This window comes from Trifolium pratense, linkage group LG4, assembly GCF_020283565.1.
Source record: "Trifolium pratense cultivar HEN17-A07 linkage group LG4, ARS_RC_1.1, whole genome shotgun sequence".
NCBI lineage: Eukaryota > Viridiplantae > Streptophyta > Magnoliopsida > Fabales > Fabaceae > Trifolium > Trifolium pratense.
The window spans coordinates 30,200,944-30,215,381 of record NC_060062.1 but is presented as its reverse complement, the minus strand read 5'-3'; positions in this window follow the sequence as shown (position 1 = coordinate 30,215,381).

Genomic DNA, 14,438 nt, shown 5'->3' with positions numbered 1-14,438 from the left:
GTAAGTTACAAGCATGAATCACATGCGACTAATAATGTTAGAAAATATGGTTCGGATGAACATAATTCAGGTAGTGGGATATTGCATATAATATCTAGGGATCGAAGTTTGAACTCTAGCTAATATACCTATTTATTCATCTTAAAATGTGAAATTTTAATCACTAAACTCTTTAAAAAAAAAGTTAGAAAATATGATACAAGTGCACAATGTTCTAATATATTGTAAGAAAATAATCTCAAAATAGATTTAAAGTTTAGTGTGTTTAATTTTTAACTCACTTATTCTTTGGGAAAGTTTATTAATTACTCTCATCTAAACATTTTAGTAAAATTGGAATAAATATATTAAAACTTATTGGGTCCGTTTGATCTGCAAAATGTAAGTACCGAACATAACAATATACATGACAGATCAACACATGTCAAAATTTAAGGTATTGTACAAATTTTGTCTTGTAGGATATTTGGTGGATAAAAAATTATTTTGATAATTTAGATAAGGGCAAAAAGTTCTCCCACTCCACTCCATTCCATCTTATTTCATAAGGCTTTACTCCATTATGTATCATAAGTCCATATAAATGCAAAATGTCTAGATTTAGTCGGTATACTGTTAAGAATAATGATGATTAGTTAGTAGTTTCTATTAGTTAGTTAGAGTTTATATGAGTTTGTTATAGTTTGTTATTAGGTGGTTAGTTAGTTAGTCAACCCCTAAATTGCTCTATATAAGAGCCATCGTTGTACTATTTTCATCATCTTTTATCAAATATGAATCCTTATGATTTTTACTATCATGAAGACTTTCTAAAGTTGTCTCCATTTTCTCCAAACCATGGAAATCTTAACATGGTATCATCGCCTCGGTTTCGATCACCGAGAATCCGTCCCGCTTCCGCCATTGTACCGGTACCGGAGAATTCCTCCATTGCTTATCACAAAGAAGTTTACAATGTACTTTTTGATCCACCTTCATTTCTAATGGTTCACTCCATTTTTTGTCACCTATGGAAGAAATCAAAGATGGAAAAGAAGTTTTCGCCATTGCCGCCACTTCTTAAGCCACTGCAACAACTTCCGATGAATTTTGCAATTACTTCAACCATGGATGAGGATCTTGATTCTGAAATCTTGGAGAAGAACAATTCTGAGTTCACCTTTGACAACTTCAGTTTCGGCAATTTTCGTTCTGAAATTGTTCCGATCAAGTCGATTAAGCCCGTTAAACCAAGATTCAATGGATGCATAATCAAGATCGGGGAGATATCTTGTTTCTTGAACAACTTCACACCATAAGAACATCATGATTCCGCATCATCATTTTCGTTCCCAATTTCAGAGATCAAAGATGAATTGATGAAATTTCCAAATGCGAGTAACGCTTCTTCAACTACAAATCTTGAATCCGTGTTCGTTGTTTCTGAATCCGTCACGGAATTGAACGGGTCTTTTCAAGAATCAATGAATCTAGTGGTGCAGAATCCTCATCGCGGTTATTTTGGAATCGCCGTGAAAAATCACTCTATCTCCACCTTCGCTGGTCACCTTCTAGAAGGTACAGTTCTCCTTGATCTAGATTTGGTTTCGATACAAATGTGTAGCTTGCTTTACCGCATCAACAACACCATTTTCGCCGTCGAAACTGTTTTCGATCCCGGCGGTGTAGTCAAGCCTCTCCCCGACATGATAACCTTGATATCGTTCTCACCGTCAACTTTTTGTTTGATCTTGGTGTTCGTTATTGAATTTTTGGGTGAATTCGCCGTCATTGTGTTTGATCCTGGCGGGAATCGTCACCACTCGCAGTTGAAGTCTCTAACTGCCATCTTCATTTCAGAAGAAAAGCACACAAATGTCAGGGATTCAAAATCTTCTTTGTTCATCATTGACTCTGAACTCAATTTGGCCTCTGAACACAACTTACCTTCTGAACTCAATCTGGCATTTGGTACAAATTCTGATACATCCTTGTTCCTCATACAACTTCACACCTTTGCATCTATCTCATCTGTTATTGGATTTTATTGTAGTCTTGAGTTTGGAATTTCATCCATCATTTTGGAGTTTTTTGGGAGCAACTCTAAGAATTGAAATAGTTGATGATATTTGTTGAAGTTGATTAATCAGTTTTGGTTTTGTTTTCCAAACTCATACTAAAAATTCTCTTACTATGAGTTTGAGGGAGGCTATTACAATATAGAAGCCAATTCTACAATACTGTTCTTCAATGCTGCTTGTATGAAGATTGATGAGAGAATTTGGTTTCAATTACTTGCCATGAAGTAACTTGTGAAGGTTACTGAGATATACCCATACCTTGTTACTGCTATTTGGTGCCTAACGACTGAAGGCCTTAGTAGTTAGTGCAATTTGCTTCCTACAAGTATTGAAATTTGGTCTTGTGGGTGTCTGGAGCATGAAAATTAGCTTATGTCAATGATTAATCTAGTTGTGTTTGATACTCATTGGTCACTGAAGGTTTCGGAGAAGGCTTAAGCTTGGATTCTTTTCTTGTTTTAGCCCTGGATCGCATGCTTGTATTCCTATTGGACTTGGGTCACATGTTATTTGCTGCAATGCAATTTTAGATTGCATTTTTTTCACAATAAATGTTGAGAATCATTGTAATTCAAACTCAAATTGGAAAATTTTCCAATGTTGAGTTTGAGGGAGGATGTTAAGAATAATGGTGATGAGTTAGTAGTTTCTATTAGTTAGTTAGAGTTTATATGAGTTTGTTATAGTTTGTTATTAGGTGGTTAGTTAGTTAGTTAACCCCTAAATTGCTCTATATAAGAGCCATCATTGTACTATTTTCATCATCTTTTATCAAATATGAATCCTTATGATTTTTACTATCTTGAAGACTTTCTAAAGTTTTCTCCAAACCATGAAAATCTTAACATAGACCAAAAAATTAGGTTGATGTTATTATATAAGAATTTTATGTGAATTGTTGTGTGAATCGAAGAAAATGAATTTCTCTTTCAGACCATCAAAGATCGGTGAGGATTCTTACTATGTGGAATACTGACTCACAGGCAAAGTATTCAATGTGTATTAACCATGTTTTAGTGGTGGTTGTGAAATGGAAGTCTAAGTGAAAGAGTCATTTTGGCAAATGTATATGCTGCATGTGACAATGGCAGGAAGAGATACAAGTGGAATCATCTTGATCGGTAACACTATATATCTGCAAATGGGAGCCTTAAATGGTGTATTTGTGGAAACTTTCATCTCAGTCAATCTACTGATTGTTGGATGTTTGGATGAGGACATAACCAGAAAAAATTATTGAGGGTGGTGGAAATATAATACTTGATAAATAACATCAATCATAATTAACATCTATTATTTAATAATTGCATATACCTTAATTTAATGACAAAAAAAAAACATACATCCTATCACAAAAAAAAAAAAAACATATATCCAAAAAAAGCATATACATAACAAAATATAGTCATCAAATTTTTATGTTTCTCATTAAATTTTATATTTTTCGCATTAATAATTCTAAAATTTTATGTTTTATTTCAAAATTAACCCTTGACTAGCATGATAAATATGTCTCTCTAATTAATGCACTAGCATTGGAATGAACCTCCGAACCAGATTAGACAGTCCCGTAAACTAAATATTGGTAGTGAAAACCAAATAATAATATTGAGGACTACTATTTTATTAAGTTAAATATACTCTATTTTGTAAAAGAAACTAAACTACTTAGACCATGTACAATGGTTCAAAATCTTCAACACCACTTTTTCACTTCCCAACACTCCACATCATATTCTCTTTCTTCCACCTAATCATTCAACACTCATTCAACTCTTTCTCCATAACCCTTAGGGGTCGTGGACGTCAAGCATCTGGACGTTAAACAAGCGCTGGTTGGGAGGCAACCCAACATGCTACTGATGGTTTAAATTTTCTGTTTTGATGTGTGTAGGTAAAGTACACTCACGCGCGGCGTAATACTTCAGTCAGAGAGGAGTTTAGTAACTTGCAATTACGCGCGGCGTAGACTGCATCACGCGCGGCATAATTACTAGAAAATTGGAAGGAGCTCTCTGGCTTAGTCACGCGCTGCGTGACATCTGGAATTTTTTTTGACCGTTACAGAATTTGCACTACGCGCGGCGTAGGTTCACAGGAAAACGTGTAATTTCGAATTTCTTCATCTTCCCCAATACATTCAACCACTTTTTCATTACACCACTCGTTCATCACGCGTTTTTCACCATTATCAACCCCTATTTCATCATAAACCTTCTCCAATCTCCTCTTAAACCTTCACCAATCATCCAAATCATTCACATATACATAACCCACAACACAACAACTTCAATTTCCAATTCCATCACTATTTCCATTTTATCCCAAATTTCAACCCAAATCCAACTTTCAACCAAAGGAATTCGAAATTATCATGTCTTCCATCATGACAAGGCTTACCGGTAAGTCCAAGAAGAATGACAACACTCCTCCACAAGAGCCACCCAAGAAGAAAATATTAATGAAGATGGGTGCTAGCAAAGGGTCATCGTCGCGGTCCCAACAAGTTCCACCGGAAGTTTTTCCTACACGGCGAAGCAATGCTTCTCAACCACCGGTTAACAACCGCTTTCTGAGTGAGGTTCATCAAGCAAGGTATACCAAAATCCGAACTTTTACTATTAATCAAGAAAAGGGTTTTGGGGAAGACTTGCTAAAGGGGGTGGCTGAGATAGGTGATGCTATTAAGTCTAGGAAGTGGGGGAAATTCAATAGGTTGATGACTAAGGATGAAGATAATCCGGGTAACCAAATGTGGGTGAGGGAGTTCCTCGCCAATGCTTATTTACCGGACAAACCACTTCTTCCGGAGTATTTTTCTGTGGTGAGAGGTGTTAGAGTGAACTATTCTGCTGAACATATTAATGTGTTATTGGGCTGTCGAGTTAGAGCTGCATGTGAATTCGTCCTTGAAAAAGAAAGGATAGATAATGGTAATCTAGCGGCTAGGGAAGAATTGAAGAATATTGTGTGCAGGCCGGGTGCAAGGTGGCTACCACACTCGGCTGCTTCTTTCCCTACAAGGTTGAGCTTGACCAGTTTCAATCCAATTCACCGAGCTTGGGGTGATTGGTTGAAAAATGTGCGAGTTGTTGGTAATAGTTCCGAGATTCAAATTGACAATGTTAGTGCTGTCCGTTTGCTGGCTGATGGTAGATTCATTGATCTTGGGTTGTGGTTGCAAAAGGATCTTCATGAGATGGCCAACAATCCTAATCCTACTTTTACTTTGGGGCATTGCAATCTGATTGCTGCTTTGTGTAGAGCAAGCAATGTCCCTATGGTTGTGCAAGAGGGTGATCTTCATCCCATCCGTCCCTTATCATTATCTTACTTCACTAAGAAGTTTGAGAGAGGTCCTATGGTGCCCCGTGGTGAGGGCAATGCAGCAAGAGAAGACGCTGCAAGAGAAGAGGAAGAAATTAACCAGTTTGAAGATGGTAATCATCCGGACCAACATGGTGTGCCGGTGAATGAACCACAAGGGGTGCCGGAGCAGCCCCCTTCTCTGTACACTCATGATATTAATCAGCTGGCCTCTATGTTGCATCAGATGGAAATCTCTCAGTACTCCGGTCTACCTAATCTTTATTTTGACTCTTCCTCTCTAATGAACTCCGAGGCGATGTCCTATCGGTCCACCTTCCCTCCCCCCACATTTGGTACTTTGTATCCGGTTGATACCGAGTGGGAGGCGCATCAGGCGAGGGAGCTGACTTCCTTTCAGGCTAGACAATCTTAAAACTCTAGCTTGAGGACTGCCGAGTTGGCTGAGATAGAGAGGCGACGCTGGGTGGAGCAAGAGGAAGCTGCTGCTATGGAGCGCGAGATGCTTGATGTTGAGGGGCTGAACTTGAATCTGAACAGTTCTTTCACTGACTACTTCAATAACCAGCAGGATAACGAGTCTTGAGTTCTCTTCGTTCTTGGTTATACTTTGCTGCTGCTACTTCACTCCTACTCTTCTACTTTACTACTACTTTTGTCATGTAATAATGGTTTAATGTTCTTTGGATTTGCTGGATGATTGTATTTTTAAACTCTGAATTTGAATCTTTTATGTTTGATTGTGGAATTTCGTTTACTTTTGGAATTTGTTTCGAGGACTCTTCAATCATGATATTTTACAAATAACTTATCGGGTTCACTTTGAGGAAGTCTAATCGATTTGACGAAAGTTGGATAAGAAGGGTAGATACCATCAGCTAGATAGTATGACATATTATAGGTGTAACACCCAAAACCAATATTTAAATAAATCTAACTATAGAAAATTCTTTTTCAAATTACGCAGCGGATAATAAAATTAAAATGACTCTAAGTCAGAGATAAAATATAAAATAGTGGTTTAAAATATTACATTGTTCATTAAAAACTCTACTAATAAAATTAATTAGTAATCACCACTTATACAAAACCATTTTATAAAAGATACACCTTTAATTTAAATAGAACAACAACAAATAAAGACTCTATGAACCATTCCCGTGTCACAATCAGAGCGGAGCTTTCACCAACAACTCGATCACACGACAAACATACAACCTGAGAACCTGAACCCCCAACGGTTCAGCATATACACAAAACAGAGGGTTAGATAATGCAACCGTGAAGTGACTGAATATAAAGTATACCAGACACTGAATAAATAACAACAATTGCATATATACAACTCATACACACATAAACATGTATCAGTCATATTCAGACATAATCAAACATGTTCATTTGATAGATAATTAGCTTATTGCAAACAATCATCACTTAGCAATAATTAACATAACATAAACTCAACATTATTCGAAAAACATAGACCACATAATTAATCCTCAACAAGAGCACTAATCACATCATCATTTAGATTAATCACTCATCAATCATTCATCAAGTAACATAAAACATATTATGCCACCTAACACATAACAAGTAAGAAGCACCTTCATCTCTTAGTGCATCTAATGTCTCATACGTGCAATGTTACCTAGACACAACTAAATGCATGTGGTACCCATCGTCATAAAATTGGATAACTTAACCCAAGTGTTTTAGATCATTTTCTCTAAAACATTCTAGATCATCATCTCTAGAATAACAGTAAACTAGATCATCGTCTCTAGGATACTCATCAATAGACACAACTTATGAATGCATGAAATGTGCATATACCAAACACATGGTATCAACTACCAATACATCATCATTATAATATGGATAACTTAATCCATCTTCATCATCATAAGCATCATCATCATCATCATCACAAAATATAGAAACTTAGCTAAATTGTTCACATCATCATTATTTTAATTAATAACTCAAAACATCATTGTTAACATCATCAATTTAATCATTAACACATCATTAGTTAGCTACTCAAAACATCATAATTTAATCAACATAGATTAATCATCAAGATCTACTAATCCTAGGGAAATTAGAATTAATCCACACCAACATAGGTTTTTAAAGCATTTTCAAGTTAAAACAGGGTCTTGTATCGATACAAAACACAACTTGTATCGGTACAAGTTCGTTATTTCCAAATTTCTACATAACTCACACATGTATGTGTCGATACATACACTCCTATGTATCGGTACATACACACGATTTTCCAAACTATCAAAAGGTAGGTTAACTTAAATTCTACCTTTAGTACATTTCATTCATTTACACATTATTAACAAACACTTGGAAGACACCAATTTACATCAATCATGAGAATCAACAATATTCATCACTACTTTTACCAAAACATGAAAATACCCAAATAACAACAATCAACAACAACAAGTAAAAACATAAATTTTTATCATATTATAACATCATCAAATCATGGATAAACATTTATCAACATGTGATTCAACATAAAAATATATAATAACACATTCCCATTTTCCCTCAATTAAAACCCAAAACCCAAAAAGAGATGTGAGAGTTTGAGCTAGAGAAATGTGATTTCTCCCCTCTCATTAACCATCTCATAGCTACAAAATCCAACCTCTTACCTTGTATTAATGTTGGAAACTCTAGTCCTCCACTCCTCTTGAATCCTCAAGCTCCAAGTTACTCTTTGCTCTTGCATTTCTCTTCTTTTTCTTCATTTTCCCCCAATTCCGAACTGTACATTGCGAGCATGATTTCTCCCACCTCATACCTTATTTTGACAATCCCAACGGTCAAAGTTGCGTTTGTATGTTGTGAACCTACCCTCAAAATCTTGTTGAGAACCAACGGTTAACGAATATGAAATCGAAGTTTTAGTGGAGCTGATGCATGGAAAACGGGATTTGCTTCTCTACTCTCATTCTTTCTCTTTTTCTTTATTTTCTCTCTTCTCTTTCTTCCTCTCTTTTCTCTTCTTTAAGACAAATGAAAACCCTTGTTTTAAGGTATCATCCAATTACCACAATACCCTTCATTTAACTCTCTCCAAGCCTAATAACCATAAGCCCACTATTCTAGCAACCAAATAACTTATGACTAACTAACATGCATAATCATACTTAGTAACTAACTAAATAATAATACAATTTAAACACATAATCAATTAATCACACAAATAAATAATTAATAAAATATGGGGCGTTACAACTCTCCCCCACTTAAAAGAATTTTCGCCCTCGAAAATTGTCAGACTAAGACAACCCTAGACGAAATCTTTTCATCCGATTCTCCAACAAAACACTCAAACTCTATACACTACCAAAGTTTGACAAAACTAGTCCATTCCGGTCACACGATTTTGTCTACTCATTAACAAGAGATCAAGGGTGGTCATTCCCTTAATTTGTTAATAGATAGACAACAACTATGATGGTGGCATAAACCATCTTTGTCAATCTACAATAGTGCTTTCCTAAGAACGAATAATCTGTAAAGAAATATTCCACCATAAGTACTCTTCAATCCATTACGTTCCAAATAAATCTCATCTCCATAGGGATTTCACAACTTCAAGATTTTCCATAAGTCTTTACATTCCTCTTAATCCTTATACGTTCACGTCCAAATCTTATCCAAACCATAGTTTTAAATTTATCATCGCCATACTCGGTTGCCGATAAGGTCCTCAAACTCTTACCGATACACATCAAAACCACATCATTAATGACACAACTATTCCTTTTACACCAATCTCAATTTCTTACGTTGAGTTCCAACATAATTGCTTCATTCCTAATCCATCACTTAACCAACCTTTTTGTTTTTTTTAATATGCAACGTTTCCAACATCACTTCTTCCGTCAAGATACTCACATCCAAAATATATCCTGAATATTCCATCACATTATTATTGTCTACTCATCCTTGATTACAATATCTGAAATCTTTTATTCCTTTATCATAGGTTTAACTACACATTTGGTCCCTTACGTTTATTTTAAGTTTCAATTTGGTCCCTTATGTTTAAAAAGTATCAATTTGGTCCCTTACGTTTATTTTAGGTTTCAAGTTAGTCCTTTCCGTCAATTTTGACATATGTGGTAGTCAATTTGCATATGTGGACATACACGTGGCACTTGGACACACTGACACGTGTATTGTTCAAACGGTGTTAGTGACAAAACTAACGGAAAAGACTAACTTGAAACCTACAATAAACGTAAGGGATCAAATTGATACTTTTTAAACGTAAGGGACCAAATTGAAACCTAAAATAAACGTAAGGGACCAAATGTGTAGTTAAGCCTTTATCATATGCACTCACGTATGCTAAGCCTTTCTTCATCATACCAAGCATAAAGAATTCAATCTTACTAATCTTCACCGACTTTTCCATACAAAATCTTTTCCGATAGGTGATTACTTTAACTTGCTTTTATTTCTGAATACTACAAAAGCATTCCATGACATCCATTTCAAGTAGCTTCTCCAATCCTCCCGTTATACGCACAACCACAATATTTGTGCTTAATCTTATTTCAACCTTCAAAGTTTCACACGAAACTTTCCAACATACTTTTCCACTTAATGATCTCAGTAGTCCTGATTCCAATTGTAACTTCCTTCAAGGAATTTCCTCTTATACTTGGTTAGATTCGACACACAAACTCTACACCAGAATTTCAAAACCTCCTCGTCATCTAGTTGAAAGTCCGCTTCTTCACTTTGACTGATTCTTCATTAGTCGTCGATTAATTTAAATCTACCTTCAGGTCATATCCAATTTCTTCAAGAAAATTATCCGCCAACTTCATCATACTCAATCTTACACTGTTAAGCGTCGTCTCACATACCCATCTTCTCACTTTTGAACTACTCAGTCAGTTCCAATTATTTCGTCATATATGCCAACATCTGCAAGAATTCAATACTCAGAGCATCTGTTACCATACTAGATTTATTCGGTAGTAACTCAATTCAAAGTCATAATCCTTTTTAATATTCAATCCATCTTTTTCAATCTCGTGTTCATCTCTATTCGATCCAATAAACACTTCAAGTTTTCTTGATCACTGAACACTTCAACTTCGAATCATATAATCAATGTCTCCACACTCTAAGTACAAACACCACTACTGCTAACTTCAAATCACAACTCAGATAACTCTTCTTATAACTTTTCCTCTACCATCTGATCGATAACTCGATCTCGAATCCAGTTCACTTATCCTACGAGCACTGATCAGCTAATCCATAAAATTGTCTAATGATATCCTCATTTAGTTAGCGATAATCAATACACCATCTCATGTTGTCATCCTTCTTCTTACTTAATAACAATGGAGCTCTCCACGGCGAAACAATCAATCCGACAAACTCCTTCTCCTACGGTTCTCCAACTGCCCTTCTAGTTCAACCTACTCTGAAAGGGACATCACTAACGCTTGAACATTCTCATTCTGACATCTCTATCTATCTTATTTTCCTACACTCAAACATCTTAGAGAAATATAATCTTCTCCCCCACTTATCTTAAACCCACATACAACTCATACTGGAATTCTCAACTCTCATACTTAACTATAGGCTTCTATGACTCTCTAACTAGCTCTCACAAAAAAACTAGTATCGACAGTGTTTACACACATGTCGCATACAAGGGATAAACTACGAAATACAACCATAAACATTTGCATAAAATGCACAAAAGCAAAATATAACATTTCACACACACATTCAATAAACATATATCTTTTCCAAATTCTAAAAATTAAGAATCAAATAAAAACAAGAAAAGATAAATATTTCATAGCAACAAACTTTAAAAAATTCATATTCACATAAGCATATCACGCAAGAAAATTATTAACTTAACTTGATAATCAACATAGTAAAATAAAACAATCAAAACTTGTGCAACACATCCATGAAATTCATCTTAAAGGAAATATCATAGTTATTCACTATAACTTAGATATAACAAAGAATATGTCAATTAGAAATAATCTATCACATATCATATCAAACAAAACATATGCCAAACATATCATAAAATTCACTTACTCTAAAGAAAACAATTAGATTTTCAACAAGGTTCACATCATCAAGAATTAATACTAATTCAAAAATTATCTTATGTCATAAAGAACCACACACAAAGATATACATATAGGTATATCTACGAATTCACATAAACTCTATCACGAATAGTTAATTTAACTATTAATTTCATTAGCATATTCAAGTCCTAATTGAATCTACATAGCACAAAATAATTTTCTACATTCTATACAAGTTCAATTATTAACAAAACCATCACTATCTTCACATTTAATTTAATCACAAGAAAACACAATAGCTACACAAACACGACTGACACCATGCCCACTCAGTCTGAGTGCACAGACCTGCTCTGATCGACACATTACCCACACAGTTCGAAGACAACGGGGCTCTGATACCACCTTGTAACACCCAAACCCAATATTTAAATAAATCTAACTATAGAAAATTCTTTTTCAAATTACGCAGCGGATAATAAAATTAAAATGACTCTAAGTCAGAGATAAAATATAAAATAGTGGTTTAAAATATTACATTGTTCATTAAAAACTCTACTAATAAAATTAATTAGTAATCACGACTTATACAAAACTATTTTATAAAAGATACACCTTTAATTTAAATAGAACAACAACAAATAAAGACTCTATGAACCATTCCCCGTGTCACAATCAGAGCGGAGCTTTCACCAACAACTCGACCACACGACAAACATACAACCTGAGAACCTGAACCCCCAACGGTTCAGCATATACACAAAACAGAGGGTTAGATAATGCAACCGTAAAGTGACTGAATATAAAGTATATCAGACACTGAATAAATAACAACAATTGCATATATACAACTCATACACACATAAACATGTATCAGTCATATTCAGACATAATCAAACATGTTCATTTGATAGATAATTAGCTTATTGCAAACAATCATCACTTAGCAATAATTAACATAACATAAACTCAACATTATTCGAAAAACATAGACCACATAATTAATCCTCAACAAGAGCACTAATCACATCATCATTTAGATTAATCACTCATCAATCATTCATCAAGTAACATAAAACATATTATGCCACCTAACACATAACAAGTAAGAAGCACCTTCATCTCTTAGTGCATCTAATGTCTCATACGTGCAATGTTACCTAGACACAACTAAATGCATGTGGTACCCATCGTCATAAAATTGGATAACTTAACCCAAGTGTTTTAGATCATCGTCTCTAAAACATTCTAGATCATCGTCTCTAGAATAACAGTAAACTAGATCATCGTCTCTAGGATACTCATCAATAGACACAACTTATGAATGCATGAAATGTGCATATACCAAACACATGGTATCAACTACCAATACATCATCATTATAATATGGATAACTTAATCCATCTTCATCATCATAAGCATCATCATCATCATCATCATCACAAAATATAGAAACTTAGCTAAATTGTTCACATCATCATTATTTTAATTAATAACTCAAAACATCATTGTTAACATCATCAATTTAATCATTAACACATCATTAGTTAGCTACTCAAAACATCATAATTTAATCAACATAGATTAATCATCAAGATCTACTAATCCTAGGGAAATTAGAATTAATCCACACCAACATAGGTTTTTAAAGCATTTTCAAGTTAAAACAGGGTCTTGTATCGATACAAAACACAACTTGTATCGGTACAAGTTTGTTATTTCCAAGTTTCTACATAACTCACACATGTATGTGTCGATACATACACTCCTATGTATTGGTACATACACACGATTTTCCAAACTATCAAAAGGTAGGTTAACTTAAATTCTACCTTTAGTACATTTCATTCATTTACACATTATTAACAAACACTTGGAAGACACCAATCATGAGAATCAACAATATTCATCACTACTTTTACCAAAACATGAAAATACCCAAATAACAACAATCAACAACAACAAGTAAAAACATAAATTTTTATCATATTATAACATCATCAAATCATGGATAAACATTTATCAACATGTGATTCAACATAAAAATCTATAATAACACATTCCCAATTTCCCTCAATTAAAACCCAAAACCTAAAAAGAGATGTGAGAGTTTGAGCTAGAGAAATGTGATTTCTCCCCTCTCATTAACCATCTCATAGCTACAAAATCCAACCTCTTACCTTGTATTAATGTTGGAAATTCTAGTCCTCCACTCCTCTTGAATCCTCAAGCTCCAAGTTACTCTTTGCTCTTGCATTTCTCTTCTTTTTCTTCATTTTCCCCCAATTCTTAACTGTACATTGCGAGCATGATTTCTCCCACCTCAGACCTTTTTTGACGATCCTAACGGTCAAAAGTTGCGTTTGTATGTTGTGAACCTACCCTCAAAATCTTGTTGAGATCCAACGGTTAATGAATCTGAAATCGAAGTTTTAGTGGAGCTGGTGCATGGAAAACGGGATTTGCTTCTCTACTCTCATTCTTTCTCTTTTTCTTTATTTTCTCTCTTCTCTTTCTTCCTCTCTTTTCTCTTCTTTAAGACAAATGAAAACCCTTCTTTTAAGGTATCATCCAATTACCACAATACCCTTCATTTAACTCTCTCCAAGCCTAATAACCATAAGCCCACTATTCTAGCAACCAAATAACTTATGACTAACTAACATGCATAATCATACTTAGTAACTAACTAAATAATAATACAATTTAAACACATAATCAATTAATCACACAAATAAATAATTAATAAAATATGGGGCGTTACAACTCTCCCCCACTTAAAAGAATTTTCGCCCACGGAGAGCTTGCCATTCTGCCATTAAAGTGAATTGAACATTCTTCCCACATGCGTATATTTCCTGCGCTTTTGCCAAAACGTCATTCTCGGACCAACCTCTTTTTTGCAAACCCCTAGCGGCCTCATAAGCGCCAA